The sequence below is a fragment of the Protopterus annectens genome, chromosome 4.part0 (genome assembly GCF_019279795.1).
Source record: "Protopterus annectens isolate FY-2018-M chromosome 4.part0, PAN1.0, whole genome shotgun sequence".
Lineage (NCBI taxonomy): Eukaryota > Metazoa > Chordata > Ceratodontiformes > Protopteridae > Protopterus > Protopterus annectens.
In genome coordinates this window covers 1689297161-1689313205 of record NC_056733.1, presented here as the reverse complement: position 1 = coordinate 1689313205, position 16045 = coordinate 1689297161, and positions in this window count along the sequence as shown.

Genomic DNA, 16045 nt, shown 5'->3' with positions numbered 1-16045 from the left:
GTACATGTGATCATGCAAATATAGATCTCATCTGTATGTTAGTACTCAAAACAACAGCTTCCTTTTTTAAATGTTAATTTAATGAAAAATAAAAAAAGGAGAGTTTACCATGAATATTTATCTTAAGGACTGTCACAGTAACACACTTCTCTATAGAACCAGTATGCACCTGGGGTACATCTTAGATAACATAGTGACGGGACAAGCCCTTAGATCCTCAAGATTGGTAGCAGAGGAGAGAAGTTTTGAAGAGGAAATAGGAAATCTTAAGAAGAGGTTAAGTGACAGAGGTTATGGAGATAGTAAATTGGATAGTATCATTACAGAAAGTATTACACATAGAAGTGATACTGTGAAACCTTACTTTTCATCCAGGCCTAATAAGTCAGGTAGGAGTGATAAAGCAAACAATCAAGTAGTGAGGATGCCAGCACATTATGCTTATAACAGTAACTTAGATACAGATACAGTGAGGAGGTACTGGCCGGTTCTAACCCAAGACCCAGAGATTAGAACATTTATAGGTGAGACACCAAAATTTATGTTTAAAAATAAGAAATCATTGAAAAGAATGCTTTGCTACCCACAATAATTAAAGGAAAAGAAGGAAAACTTGATGGGTACGTGACCATGCACTAAGTGTAATCAATGTCAATTCATTGAACAGAGTAGCAGTTTTATTCTTCCTGATACACATTGTATATACACATTTAAAGTAGAGGCCAACTGTAATAGTAAAAATGTCATATATTTAGCAGTCTGTCAAGTGTGTTTTTTGATTTATATGGGAAAGACGAATAGGGAACTTAGGTTCCGTATTGTGAGCATCTTTTGCACATTAAAAAGGGTACACTGACAAATGCTTTAGCCAAGCATGTAGTTCAGAATGGGCATTCACATTTATTTAAATTCCAAGTAATGGAACAGGTTTCACCTAGTGAAAGAGGTGGTGACTTGATAAATAATACAGAAACCTCTGAAACCAGATGGATAATTAGGCTGAGGGCTGATAGAGGGAAAGGTCTTAATGAAAGGATACCCATGAAGCCCATTCTGAAGAATAGGGCCCTTTTCAAATGAAATTTTTAAATGAAATCTTTAAATGAAACATTCAGGATGTATGTGTTTACATACTTTATGTGAGGTTCATTAAATGAGGTGTTTGTAGCTATTTTTTTACAATTTTTATTATTTGTTATGTTGAGCTTTTAACCATGAAGTGTAATAGATGCATTTTGAAGTATACATAATAAGGACATACGCTTATTTTAGTTCTTGATTGAATAATTGTTCATTTACTGATTGATTGTAGTTAATTGTTGAATATATTTATATGGTACCACAGCTATACACTTTTATGGATGAAGTGGGGTGATACAACCATGAAAGCGCTAACCTTGTTTTATCTGAATGCTATGGAAGATTAAAGCTGTTTTTACTTCAATTTGGATGGCCTGAGACTTACATATCTATAATCTGTTGTGTCTGAGAATAAAGTTTATCAATTTGTGTGTTTTTACTCCTTCTACATCTTATGTATCTATAAAAAGGTCATTATGCTTATTATTATTATTTGGGATTGGAGGGTGGCCTAATGGTTAAGGTGTTTGCTTTACAAACACAAGGTGCAGGGCTTGAGTCTCACAAGGGATAATTGGCTAGGCTTAAAATGGCTTGCAAAGGCAGTTAGCTTAGTACAAACCTATGCTCAATGTCTTTTTATAAATTTTCTTAAATTTTTTTTTTGATCTTGTCTCACACTGTGTTTACTCTGTTTGTCAGCCTGTTTATTTCAGTTTTCAAAGTTGTAGTTTGACCTCTCTTCCATTTCTTATATTCTTTGTCTGTCACCTTAATCAGATATATTGTGCTTTTTAAAATATATCCCCCTGATGTTGTATGCCTAGATCCTGATGTTAAACATTTTTTTTTTATTTTTTGCACTCAAACAATTTCTCTTTCAAAACTTTCCACATTCCATCTGCAGTTTTTCCACTGAACACCTCATTCCAATTAATTTTACCTAGTGAATGTTTTGCTTCCATATAATCTGTAATTAACAGTCTGTGCAATGGTTTAGATTTCACTTTGTCAGAATTATCTAGCAACATATTAACTTTTATAACCCCATGATCACTGCACATCAATTGTGATAAAACTTGACTTGAAGTAACAGTAACTTTTTAGGAACACAAACAATCCCCTGGATTTACTAATCTTATTTATTTATTTTTATTTATTTTACATTTGTTAACCGAGCTAGTCTAACTTGATATATTTGCATTTTCAGTAGAGGCCCGGGGAGAAAAGCTCCAAACATAGAACAAAATATCAATATTCAGATGTATAACAAATAAAGTAGAAAGGAAATTAGAATACAAAAAAGGAGTCTAGAAGAAGTACTAATAGTAAGAAGGATGAGTATATAGGATAATATGTCACCCTGCAACATGATATAGGAGGTACTTTACAGTTCATTGATATATTAAGTAAGTACTGTAAGTTATATTAATCTTACTAGTGACAGTTACTGCATACAGAGGGGTACGCAGAGTGAAATTTTGTATCCAGAGACAGTGTGAAGATAGAAGTAGGGAAAGGTTGAAAATTAGTCAGGGGTACTGCAAAGACATAACCAGTGTGTTTTTAGGTGTCTTTTGAGTTTTTGCTTAAAGAGTGATAGTGAAGGTAGTAGAGTTAGATCTATTGGTGGAAGGTTCCAGTTTTTTCCAGCAGTATTGGAGAAAAGGGAGTCACCTGCCAAGTTATTGGACTTGCTTATGCTAGCAAGCAATTTGCTAGAAGAGTGTAGGGAATTAAGATTATTATAGGGGGTAATGAGATTAGTGAGTATAGGAGTATATTTTGGTTGGTAAAATATCTTATGGGCAATGGTAAGTGGGGAAAAAATCAGAATGTTATGAAGTTCAAGCCAATCTAGTTGCTTTAGATTATGACAGTGGTGAGTTCTAAATGCATTACCAGTGGCAAATCTGGCAATATTGGTGTAGGAGCTTGCTAGTTTGAAAAGATAATTATTTTTTTAGATTAGTGTAAATAGGTGAGGTGTAAAGAAGAGTTGAGATTAAATGAGAGTGGGTAATAGTGGTTATAGCTGTTGGAGTTAAGAAGGGTTTGATTCTATATAAGGAGCCCATTTTTCTGTTTACTGTTTGCATGGTGATATTTATATGGCTATCGAAGTTAAGGTTGTTGTCGATTGTGACTCCTAATAGTTTGGTGGTAGGGTCGGGGAAGATAAGGGTGCCATTGTTGGATTTGACTGAGACGTCTATAGGAGAGGACCTACTGGTAGGTGTAAAGAGTAGGAGCTTAGTTTTTTTTGGCGTTCAATAGGAGGCAGCGTTTCAAGAACCAAACTTCTACTGAGTTGAATACTTTTTGAGTTAGTGAATGTAGTTCAGAAATGGAGTTGGCAGAACATATAAGCGTGGAATCATCAGCATATTGTATACAGGTGGCTTGAGGGATTGCTACATGAAGGTCATTGATGAATAATGAAAAAAGAAGAGGTCCAGAAATGGAGCCCTGAGGGACTCCTAGGGTGACTGGCAGGTGAGATGATAGTTTATTTTCCCAGAGAACTGTCTGCTGCCTATTGTTGAGGTAGGACTTAAACCATCGTATAGCTAGGGTATCCAGAGAAAGAGATTCAAGTGTAGCAGGGGGTGGTTTACCATATCAAAAGCCTTCAAAAGGTCAATGAAGAGAGCAGAAGAGAGGATGTTGTTATTACGGTTCTTATTAATGGAGCCAGTGAAAGATAGGAGAGCGGTGGTGGTACTATGAAATGGCCTAAAGCCATGCTGGCAGTTAACCAGTAAGTTGTGTTTAGTTAAGTGGTCTAATAGCTGGTGGTGAATGCATTTTTCCATGACTTTTGCTAAGGGTGATAGTAGAGCTATCAGCCTGTAGTTAGAGTAATCGTTAGATTTACCACCTTTATGTAGGGGGATAATGTGGGTGATTTTCCAGATGTCTGGGATGGTTCCCTCATTAATAGTTGTGTTTATCAGGATGGATATAGGAAAGGCAACTACTTTGGCTGCTTTTTGAAAATATTCAGAAGGTAACTAGTCAGCTGAAAGAGTACAAGGCTTAAGTTGTAGTGTGATTTTATAGATGAGAGTAGTAGAGATGGGTTGAAATTGGAATGATGGTAAAGATCCAGGTAAAGAGGTTGGGAGCCTTGTGTTGTCAGTGGAAAGCTGACTGGCTAGAGATTGTATGGTCTCTGTGAAGTAGGTGTCGAAGTTGTTGGCAGATTGATGTGGGGTATTATAATCAGCATCTTGAGTGGATGCTGTGCTAGACTGGCCAGGGTGAAGGAGTCTATTTAAGCTAGTCCAAAATTTCTGTGGATTCTTTTGGTGCATTTGCTGTAGTTTACAATAGTAGTTCTTTTTGTCAGTGAGTAGAGCTTCTTTGTTATATTTCTTAACTGTCTGAAAGTTTGTTGTTCAGGGGAAGTTCTGTTAGCTCTCCACTTAGCCCATGATTTGTTCCTAAGTAGAATTTTCTGTCTGGTTTCTTTTGAAAACCAGGGGACTGGTTTGGATTTCATTCTAATAGATTGTTTAGGTGCGTGCTCATTGAGGATTGCTAGAAATTTAGAGTTAAAATATCTAACAGCCTCATCTAGTGGGAGAATTTTTAGAGGTTTCCAGTCACAGGCATTGAGTTCGTTTTGGAATAGCACAGGGTTAAAGTGTTTCTTGGTTCGTGAGATCCTATAAGTAGGGGTGTTAGAAATGTCATTCTTTTCTCTTATAATGTAAGTTAGAGTATGATCACTTAGATCATCTGGTAATGTTCCTACATTGTAAGTTTGTGGATGTTTATTAATGAGTATCCAGTCTAAGTTGCTCTCTTTTTTGGATGGTTTGTTAATTCTGGTTGTTGAGGTGATAGTTTGAATAAAGCCATAACGATTAATATGTGAGGAAGGATTATTAGTATTGACAGTTTCCCAGTCAGTGTTAAAGTCACCTAGTATTATTGTTTATTGTGGGTAAGTTGAGGATACCCAGCTAAGAATATCTTCTATTATAATGTTGTTATTGCCGGGGGGGTAGGTAGATACAGATGACGTAAAGGGATTTGTTAGGGTTGATTTGAAGTCTGGAGATGAGGACTTCAGCCTTACTGTCCAGAGGTGGATTATAAGTTATAGAGGAGAGCTGTAGGTCATTTTTATATAGGAGTGCTACTCCATGGAAAATGGAAATGTGCTACAGTGAGTCTCAAACCGGGAATGCCTGTTCATGAGGCAAATCTCCCATGCAGGACTAGCTTAGTCCTGCACAGAAGTGGCCATTTAAGAGCAGGACGACAGTGTGCCATGCATGTTAATGAAGGCGCACTGCCTGAGCTCCAAATCCTACAAGGAGCATGTACACGGACAACCCTCTCCTCCTCCCACGTAACACTAACACTTGTGAGAGATGCAGCTATTTAGCCAGACTGGAGGCTGAGCTCTCTCAACTCAGGACTGGCAAGAGCAGGCAGGAGGAGAAGGCAACTACACACACCACAATACCAGTCTCACATAACTCAACCACACCACTGAATCAAACACATAAACACACTAAGACATACTCGGAGGCTCTGAGTAAAAATTTACCTAAACAGCAGAGGCCTCCAAAGCAGACAACCAAGCAACTGCAAACTCAATACACCACACAAACAACACATAAACAACAAAATCAATGTGCAAAGCAGTCACTGCCCTTAAGGCCAAAAACAACACCAAACATACTTGTCATAGGTGACTCCATAGTCAGACACACTGACGTCCCACTCACCAGACTGAGTAAAGAGAAGGTCACAGTAAGCTGCCTGTCGGGCGCTAGAATCCACCACATAACGCAAGCACTCAGGTCTCTCAACAGCAGGTACAAGTACGACTCAGTCATGTCCACGCTGGTGTCAACGACCTGAGACGTACCTCCTTGGACTACATGAAAAGAGACATTGAGGAGCTCTCTGATTATGTAGCCCAGGCAGGTATGACCCTGACCTTCAGCAGTATCCTACCTTCACCTAGAATGATGCCACAATACAGTGATAAGATGATCAGCTTTAATAATTGGCTTAAATTCTGGTGTCATTCAAAGAGGATCCAATGTCTGTCTGCCTGGGATGACATGCTGGACAAGCCACGCTGCTTCGCAAGGGACGGCTTGCACCTGTCACCCCTAGGCTTCCGGATATTGGCAAAGGTTCTTGCCACCCCCATAGTGCCTTTTTTAGGCAAGGCTCAAATTCTAAACCTACCACCCTGGAAAACAAAAAAGGAAAAAAACTAAGGGTAATGCTGCTCAATGCCAGAAGTCTCAATCTCAAGATGCACGCACTCGAGGCCCTTCTCAGTATGGAGAACATTGATGTCTGTGCTGTGACAGAAATCTGGTTCAAGGCTCCTGAGAGCACCCCAGCACTATCAGGTTTCACCTCATATCATGCATTCCGGCCCCAAAATCCGGACAACACCAAGAAAGGAGGGGGGGTGTCCATATTCATAAAGGACACCCACACCTCAAGGTTGGTGGCAACGCACGATGCAACGGAGACCATCCAGGTGCAATTAACCATAGGCAAGACTGCTCTGCAATTTGTAACATGTTACAGGCCACCCTCTCAAACTCAGGAACCTCACATGGCCTTCCTGAAAACATTGGAGGGGATAAATGTATCTCCAAACACCATCATACTAGGTGATTTCAACTACCCTAATATAGACTGGGAACACTACTCAAGCCCAAACACTCTAGCCCAAAGGTTCCTGGAGTTCATAAACTCAAATGCCATGGAACAACTAGTCACCATCCCCACAAGAGGAGAAAACATACTTGATCTCATCATCACGAACATGGGATCACAATGTTCAACACCGAAGTATACCCCTCACTGGTGAGATCAGATCATAAACTAATCTCGCTGGAGGTCCTCATCCCGCCCCACCTGAAATAAAAAGACCACAGTGAAAAACTTCTCAAAAGCCGACTTCACACTTCTAAAACTAGCGTGGTCTCCTTTAAGCCCCTGAGCCAGTGGTAAACATTACTCAAACCGCTGAATCACTTACAAATGCCTTCTACCAGCACCTACAGGACTGCATGGATCAGGCAATCCCAAACAAAACTAAGACTCTTTGTACCAAAGGCAAGCATCCAGTCTGGTGGACCCCAGCCATAAACAAGCTCTACAACAAAAGGAGGAAGCTACTACAAGATAGAGCAAAATCCTTGAAAGGTAAGACACCTTTGATCATTATAAGTAAAAAACTAAGAGCTCTCATAAAATCATCCAAGGCAAATTTTGAGAGAAAAATCGCCAAGGTCTCAAAAGATAATCATAAGGCCATCTTTAGCTATGTTAGAAACCTAGGAGGAAGCTCCCAGATATGCTCAGAATTAGTTCAAAATGATGTGAAGATTACTGAACCTACACACATTGCCAACATACTGGCTGAGAGGTTCAGTGCAAACTCCCCCCCCCTCCCCCCCAAAAGGAGAGATATCTATACCAGAGGATTGTAGCCCCCCAAACATCTACAACGCCCAGGTGAGAACTGCCCTCTCCAAGTCAAAAAACACAGCATCCATGGGACCGGATGGTGTCCCCGGCTGTGTGCTCCACGAACTCAATGAGGAATTAAACCCGCAGTTAGGACAGCTGTTTAATCTTAGCCTCACCTCAGGATACGTACCCAAGGAGTGGCGACGCGACTGTGGTCCCACTTCACAAGGGCGGTGCCTCCACCGACCCTGGTAATTACCGTCCCATTAGCTTGACAAGCCTTATCTGCAAAGCCATGGAGAGGATCATAATGGAACTCATAAATAAAGACATAGGGAACTTGCAGACTTTGGATCCAACCCAGTTTGGCTTTGTCAAAGGCAGATCATGCCTTTTAAACTTGGTTGACTTTTTCGAGACAGTCACCAAGGCCATTGATGAGGGAAAGGCAGTCCATACATCCTACCTCGACCTGGCAAAGGCCTTCGACACAATACCCACTCAGGTATCATCGAAAAACTCATCAGCTTGAATGTAAACCCATACATCACAAGATGGGTTGCAAAATGGCTAAGTGGCAGAACCCACAGGGTCAGAGTTGCTGGAGCCATGTCAGACTCAAAGCCTGTCACAAGTGGTGTCCCACAGGGCTCAGTCCTGGGTCCACTCTTGTTCGGCATCTACTTTTCTGAAGTACAAGCAAACACAGGAGGGTTATGGCTGACAAAGTTTGCAGATGACTGCAAACTGGGCCATAGTCGAAACACATCTGACACAGATATCCTTCAGAAGGGCCTCACAGAAATGGATAACTGGTGCCAGAGCCATGGCCTAAAGTTAAACGCCAAGAAATGCATAGCCATACCCTTCGGGAAAAACAAGGTTACCCCTAGCTACCATATAGGTGGCAATCCACTGAGCACAGAAGAAGTCATCAGGGATCTGGGGACCCAGGTTGACAGTAGCCTTTCGTTTGACACTCATGTTGCTAAAGTAGTTAGGAAAACCTTCTACATTGCCCACCTGATCATGAAGGGATTCACATCTAGATCAAGGGAGGTCATCATCCCCCTGTACTCATCACTCATTAGACCTATGATTAAGTACAATGCCCCATTCGGAATGTATCTGACCCGACACCTGCAGCAGCTGGAAAGGCCCCAAAAGTTCCTCACCAAAAGGATAAAGGGTCTCAAAAATATATCTTATGCTGCCCGACTGAAAGAACTCCAGCTCTATTCAGTCTCATACCGCTTGCTCAGAGGTGACCTGTGCCTGACATATAAGGCTATGTCAAACCCAGATTTGATGAATATGCTTCACCTCAAAAAATCTAGATCCCTCAGAACCACAAGGGCGGCAGACTTAAACCTTGACACGGTTATTAATAGAATGTGCTGGAGGGACAAATTCATCACCCAGAGACTCCCTATGCTGTGGAACAAAATCCCGGTACATGTGAGGCAGAGCACCTCGCTGGCCTTGTTCAAGAGGAATCTTGACCAATGGATGGGAGATCGCAGATATACCCCAGGGATTACTTCAGTGTCACTGCTTGACAGAGGCACAGCAAAATAATAGGCATAGTTTTATTCAAACTAAAGGGGTGGCGAAAGCCACATAACTATGGGCTAGGCTTATAAATGCCCTTGGGCAGATAGCCTAGTATGAACCTATGAACCTATGAACCTAAGAGTGCAGGGGGTATGTCTGAGAGCAGAGCTTTCAGAACTAACATGCCCCCGCAATAAAGAACAGCAGAAAGGCCAAAAGAATGAGCAAGACCGCTCATAGGTGTCCACATAACCCCAACAACATCCGCCCATGTGTACAACAGCAATAGTAAATACAAAGAAAATAAACATACCATTTTTCTTTTTATGAATCCGATTAATGCTAACTGTAGGTGTGCGGGTTTGCCCATCACTTATCTACGGTTAATGCAGCTTAAATGGCTGAAGAGGATAACAAGGAAGATATATTCAAATGAAGCATTATAGCAATAGTGTAGTGGGAAGAGCATTTGCCTTATGAACAGGCATTCCCGGTTTGAGAACCACTGCAGCACATTCCATTTTCCATGTCAAATCACGTTATGACCGATATCTTAGTTGCATAACCTACTAAATAACAATATATTTGTAAACTGGAGTCAATGCCTTAAATGCAGATGTGAGGTGTCAGTGTCATAATGTTGCAAAGTCCACAGATAATCACATGTGCCCCATACAGTATATGTACACAGGAATCATGAATACAAATGGAAAGTAAAATGTGTAATGAATAATAAATCCATACAGCTTCCAAATCTCTCACCTTCCCAAGAACCATTAGACATTACTGTCTAAATCATTCAAGTTGTAAGCAGGAGTAAGCATTAGTAAGCAAGTGTAAGCAGTATTAAGCAGTAGTAAGCATATGTAAGCATTTTCTTTATTTTTTATTTTATTTTTATTTTACATTTGTTGACCGGGAATGTCCGACTAGGTTCCACAGAGCCTGTTTTCAGCAGAGGCCCGGAGAGAAATGATCCAGATGCATGTCTTTGGAATTAGTAAGCAGGTTTAAGCCCATTTGCCTGGGGGTAAGCAATGCCTACAGAGGTTAAGCAATATTGAAGCTAACTCTTTGTAAGCATATTTAACCAGAGGTTAGCATTGCTTACCCTCATGCAAAGCCGCACAGTCCCACTTACAACTGCTTAAAAGTTCTTTAATCATTCTGTTTCCAATGGCCCTGTTTCTGCCCAGCAACAAAATAAACAGCCTTGCAGGTCTTGAACCCAGGACCCTAAACACTATAATCACAGTAGTCAACCACCAAGCCATCACAGCAGTACACAAGAATGAGGTATCACCACACAAATCCTCACTATAGTAAAATCAAACTGAACATGTGGAAGGAATCAGTATACAGTCAAATGTTCTATAACCCACTACATAACAGAAATATGTGAACTGGAGAACAGAAGTACACCCAGATGTGAGGTGTAAATGTAATAGAGTGTTGAGGTCCCCTACTAAACACAAGGACCCCATACAGTGTACGTACACATGAATCATGGATACCAGACATATATATATATATATATATATATATATATATATATATATATATATATATATATATATATATATATATATATATATATATATATATATATATATATATATATATATATAAGATGTAATGAATAATAAATCAATGCCAAAAAGCAAATATAATGCAAAGTCAAATTTAAGCAACACTAAGCATTGCACAGGCCAGCTTAGGAGGTGTAAGCAATGTTTAGGCCAGCTAACTCAATGTGCCCAGTGGTATACTCCTTTAAACAATGCCAGCCTTAGGTAAGTTGGTTTGCCCATAGCTTAGCCTTTTCAAAACTGGCCAATCACTCCAAAGTATGGGAATTTGGCACTACTTAAACACATCAGGTGGGAATACATCTCTTAACTGATTGTAGCTTCACCTTGCCGGCACCATGGTAGAAAGGGGAGAGGGAGTGCGCTTCCAGGTACAGTGCTGAGGCATCCAAGAGTCCAGAGTCATGGCAGGACTCCTTGTCAAAGACCATGAGCAGAGACTGCTGCAGGGCCAGTAGCAGGGTTCCCAGTATAAGGCAGAAGCCTGGGACAATCTCACCCATGACCTCACCAGTGCCACTGCCATACCCCAAACTGGTGAGCATGTCAGGCATCACTGTGCTGACCTGAAGCAGCATAAGAGGGATGTCTTGGAGCAGTGGATTCAAGAGGCTAGGATGACAGGGGCTGTCCCAGCTGTGTGTATGTATCACTCCACTACGCGTGTAGTAATTGCCAGCTCATGTATATTATGGATAGGTATGGCTAAATATTCCTCTTATGTCCTTCACAGCGGCAAGTGAGTGGGCCGCAAACCAGGAAGCCCATGGCTGTTGCCTGGAGAGGTTGCGATGCGAAGCAGGTTAGTAATACTCCTGCATGTACTGTCAAAGGAAATAAATCTAAAAGCATTAATAATGTACTTGCCAGTATAAAACCTGTATTGTTTAAGGCAAGTATAGCATACACTGGGGAATATAGCTGGAAGAGTTGCATATAGTTTGTATGTAAATAAAAGCATAATAGCCTGACAGTAAAGGTCTAACTGCTGGACTGCATGTGTATACTCTGGTATCATATGGTAATGTAGATTTGCAATCACTTAATAGTACTGTTGTATTAAGCACTGTTACCCACACTGTGCGACATAAGTAAAATGTGTAAGAATTTATGTATATGACTGGTGTAATCCCCAGACGTCATTTATTACAATTGAGACACATAGACAGAAAACAGTGAAAAGGCTGACAACAAAATCAAAATAGCACATGCAACTGAGACATGAACTGTTGTATTTTCAGCACACACAGCCCTGGTTCGAATCCTGGCAGTGGTAGTAGTCTGATAACAGAATCATACCCCACAACTGTACAGATATGTCCAGAATGTCCAGAAAAGTGGGCCATATCTGCTGCCTGTCACCCTGTCCCCCTGGGAATTCAGTGGGATGATCCCAGGCGTATAGGCAGCAAACAGGAAATACAACTGATTGACACACATCTATGAGAATAAAGCTGGCACACTAGCAACTCCCCAAAATCTTATGAGAGTAATAAGCCACATATGTCCCATTTACACCCCCATATTGTCAAGCTGTGACCAGAGTGTGTACAGTAACAGAGTGAGATGTGTGTGCATAATACTAATGTGGAATCTGGTACTGTGTGTGGCAACATTCAGGTAGCACTAGCAAACATTGTTCCCACAGGTCTGTCAGATACGAACACTGTGCCCAGAAATAAAAGAATGATACCCTGTATTGGTACTGTTTACTTTGGTATTGTATGTGATTGTGACTGATGCAGTTGCTCTGAATAATAAGGTATTACTCATCACTGTCATCCACACTGTCCTACAACATATAACTGTCTAGGAAATCCTGTATATGAGTGTTGTAATACAAGGTCAGAATGTAAAAAGACAGGAAAATTATAAGTCCGAAAGCAGATAGGAGATATACAGAAATATCTATATAGCACACACAACTGTGATGGACAGTGTTTTAGTTTTAGCAGACACAGCCATGGTCTGAATCCTGGGAGTGGAAGTAGGCTGCATACAGAATCATACTCCACAACTGTACAGATAAGACCAGAATGTCCAGTATATGGGCCCATATCTGCTGCCTTTCACCCTGTCCTCCTGAGAAGTTAGTGAGATGATCCCAGATATTTAGGCAGCAAACAGGGAATACAACTATCTGTCACACATCTATGAGAAAAAAACTGTCACTCTAGCAACTCCTGAAACTGTTATGAGAGTAATAAGCCAAGTATGTCTCAACTACATCCTAATGTTGTCAAGCTGTGACCAGAGTGTGTATAGCAACAGGGTAAGATGTATGTGCATAATACTAATGTGTAATCTGATACTTTGTGTGGCAACATTCAGGTAGTGCTAACAAACATTGCTCTCACAGATACGTTGGATATGAACACTGTGCTGAGAAATAAAAAACTTGATACCCTGTAATGGTACTGTTTACTCTGGTATTGTATGGAACTGTGAGTGTTGCAGTTGCTCTGAATAATAAAGTATCACTGATCACTGTCATCCACACAGTGCTACATAATATAACTGTGTAGGAAATCCTGTATATGAGTGTTGTAAGTCACAAAAGGTTGAAGAGGGCAATAGTCTAGATATGTCTCAGTTCACCTGCATGTGGTCAAGACATTGCAAGAGTCTGTGCAGAAAGAGATGGACAGGTATGTGCACAACATCAACCTGGAATCTGGGAGTATGTGTAGAAACAGTTAGTGTTAACAAACATTTCCTCCACAGATATACCAGGTAATAGATGTATACTGCAGGTAAAGCCAGTTCATGTGTAAAGATGACGACAGCCATATCACTGTCCAAACTAAGGCAATAGGCTAGTGTAGTAATACTTGTAAGGTACAGATAACAACACTGACTATGAAAGTAATGCGAACTGCAGGAATAGGGTCTATATTAAAATAGCGAAGCCTTACTTCCACGAATACCTAAATGCCGACACATAAATAGTGAACCGCGAAAACACCAAACGTCCTGAAGCGTGAAATTTGAAATATTGAATTGTCATAGTTGGTCCGTATCCAGTATAGCTCCCTAACGTAAATGTGCAATAGTTACGGACCTTAGGGTTAGGGTGCAGGTAAGTGCATACATAGTAATACATGCAACCTTTACTTTAGGGTTAGAAGTAGGGTTAAGTGTATGTATAGTAATATAGTTGTGTAGCTGAATGTATATGTAAATTATACTTTTCCCATAGTTGAGTGTTGTTTATTTATAGTTAGATACATTTGTGTGTATTGAATGTTTGATTAGGATATGGGATATATGGGTGAAGTGTAGATATGGGGAAGTGTGTATTATTTATTTTGTTTGGGTAGGTAGTACGTAGCGGGCGGTGGGGTTGGCCAACTATGGCAATTCGATATTTCAAATTTTGTGTTTCAGGATGTTCGTTGTTTTTGTGGTTCGCTATTTATGTCTCAGTGTTTAGGTATTTGTGTCAGTGAGGTTTTGGTATTTTAATATAGACCCCAGGAATATACTAGTTAATTGATATCTCTCTCCCCCCACCATATCTCTAACAATAAACTAAATACCCACCTCAACCGGTATGTGATGACTTCACTGTTCTGTTGGGACATATGTCCTATTGGATGATAATTATTTAAATCTGTTTCCATGCATGTGCTATGTTGATTTACTCCAACATTCGTGGCATAGTACCATCAATGTTCCTGCATGCTGCTGTTATTACCACTGTGATCTCATATATGCGTGTGTTCCATTTGCTATGCAACTGTTCCGTATCTGGTGTCTGGGTTAATGGGAATATCTATGCTTGCTGTTATACCTAACCCTGGAATGTGTTGACTATTACTAACCCACATATACTGATAAACCATAAACACCATAGCACGTATGGGAATGTGGGTCCCAGCGGACCTACCTGTCCCACCTCAGCTAGCCATGGCACTGGGCACCAGCACATCTGGGGCCCAACCTGTCCATTGATCTTGCACCACCTTTGGGTTGAATTGCCTCAGGGGATGGGGCTCGCCCCCGCTGGGAGCGGGCCTTAACAGGAAGCTGTCACCCATTGCCAGGTCCAAGTCGTTTTGCGTAGAGAGCTCAATGAGCAATTTGGAGATCTTCTACACCAGCTCGAGGGCCACGTGTCTCGACTAGAGTGTCAACCTGGTTCTTCGACTCAGCCCCCAGCACAGCCACCTTCGGAGCCATGAATGTGCAGTGGTGACTGCCCATGGGTGGGGATCTCAGTCCCACTGCTTCCACTAGGGGGCTCATGGGCTTCCGATTTCCCAACACCCCTCCCCATCAAGATGTTTAACCCCCACATATGTCATATACTGCCCCTGTATGCATCTTCTTTGTCTTGTCTGTTAACTTACCCAACCTACTTCCCCAAATATACCTACTACCATCCCCAACATCCCACTCTCACCTGTAAAAAAAAGGGCAATCTGTCCTCAAAAAAATCTCGCCCCATACATAGCTGTCCATTTCATACACGTGCCCACTGGACACATGTAATCTGGTCTAATTGGCATCACAACATAATTATTGTTGTGTGTCCAAATCTACCTCCAAATTCAGTGTATATGCACAGGTGTTGATGTAGAAGAAATGGGCAGTTATGGACTATGCTCACTCTGAAAATGTAAATGTAATAGAATAATGTAATAGAATACAATTCAAATAGGTTTTTACATTTACAGAGTGAGCACCCATTTTGGCAGAAGAGAAATCTGGTAAAAGGACAGATGATCAGGATTTCTAGATTAACTAGTGAGGTTAATAAATTTGTGGAAGAGTTGGGAGTCCTGAAGGACTTATTAGCAGATAGAGGGTACCCAGGTTACCTTTTAGATGGACAGGAAGAATATGTAATAAGTAGAAGGGATGAGTGGTGTCCACCATTGATAAAGAACACTGAGGTGCAGATGAGGAAGGAAAATCTAAAATAGACTTTTTTGTTGTGTTATGACATATGATAAGTATTCAGCTGAGATTCGAAGAATAATGGAAAAGAATTGGGGTGGGGTGTTTGGAGCCTTTGGCTTGATAGATAAGGTGGGGCCTAACCCCAAAATTGTGTACAGGAAAGGAAAGGCAAAAACCTAAAATCGCTATTTGAGAGGAATCAGGAGAAGGATGGAAGGATGTGTTTGGGTAGGATGAGTAAATGTGGTAATTGCAGGGAGTGTAGGTTTATGTATGAGACCACCAATATTAGTATTACTGGATACCAAAGGGTGATTGGTGTTAAAGGGTTGTACAATTGTCAGACAAATGGGGTTGTCTACATGACTTTATGTCAGACATGCAATGAATATTATATAGGAAAAACAGAAAAAGAGCTAAAAAAAGGGGTGTATCAGCATAATTATGCTATTGGG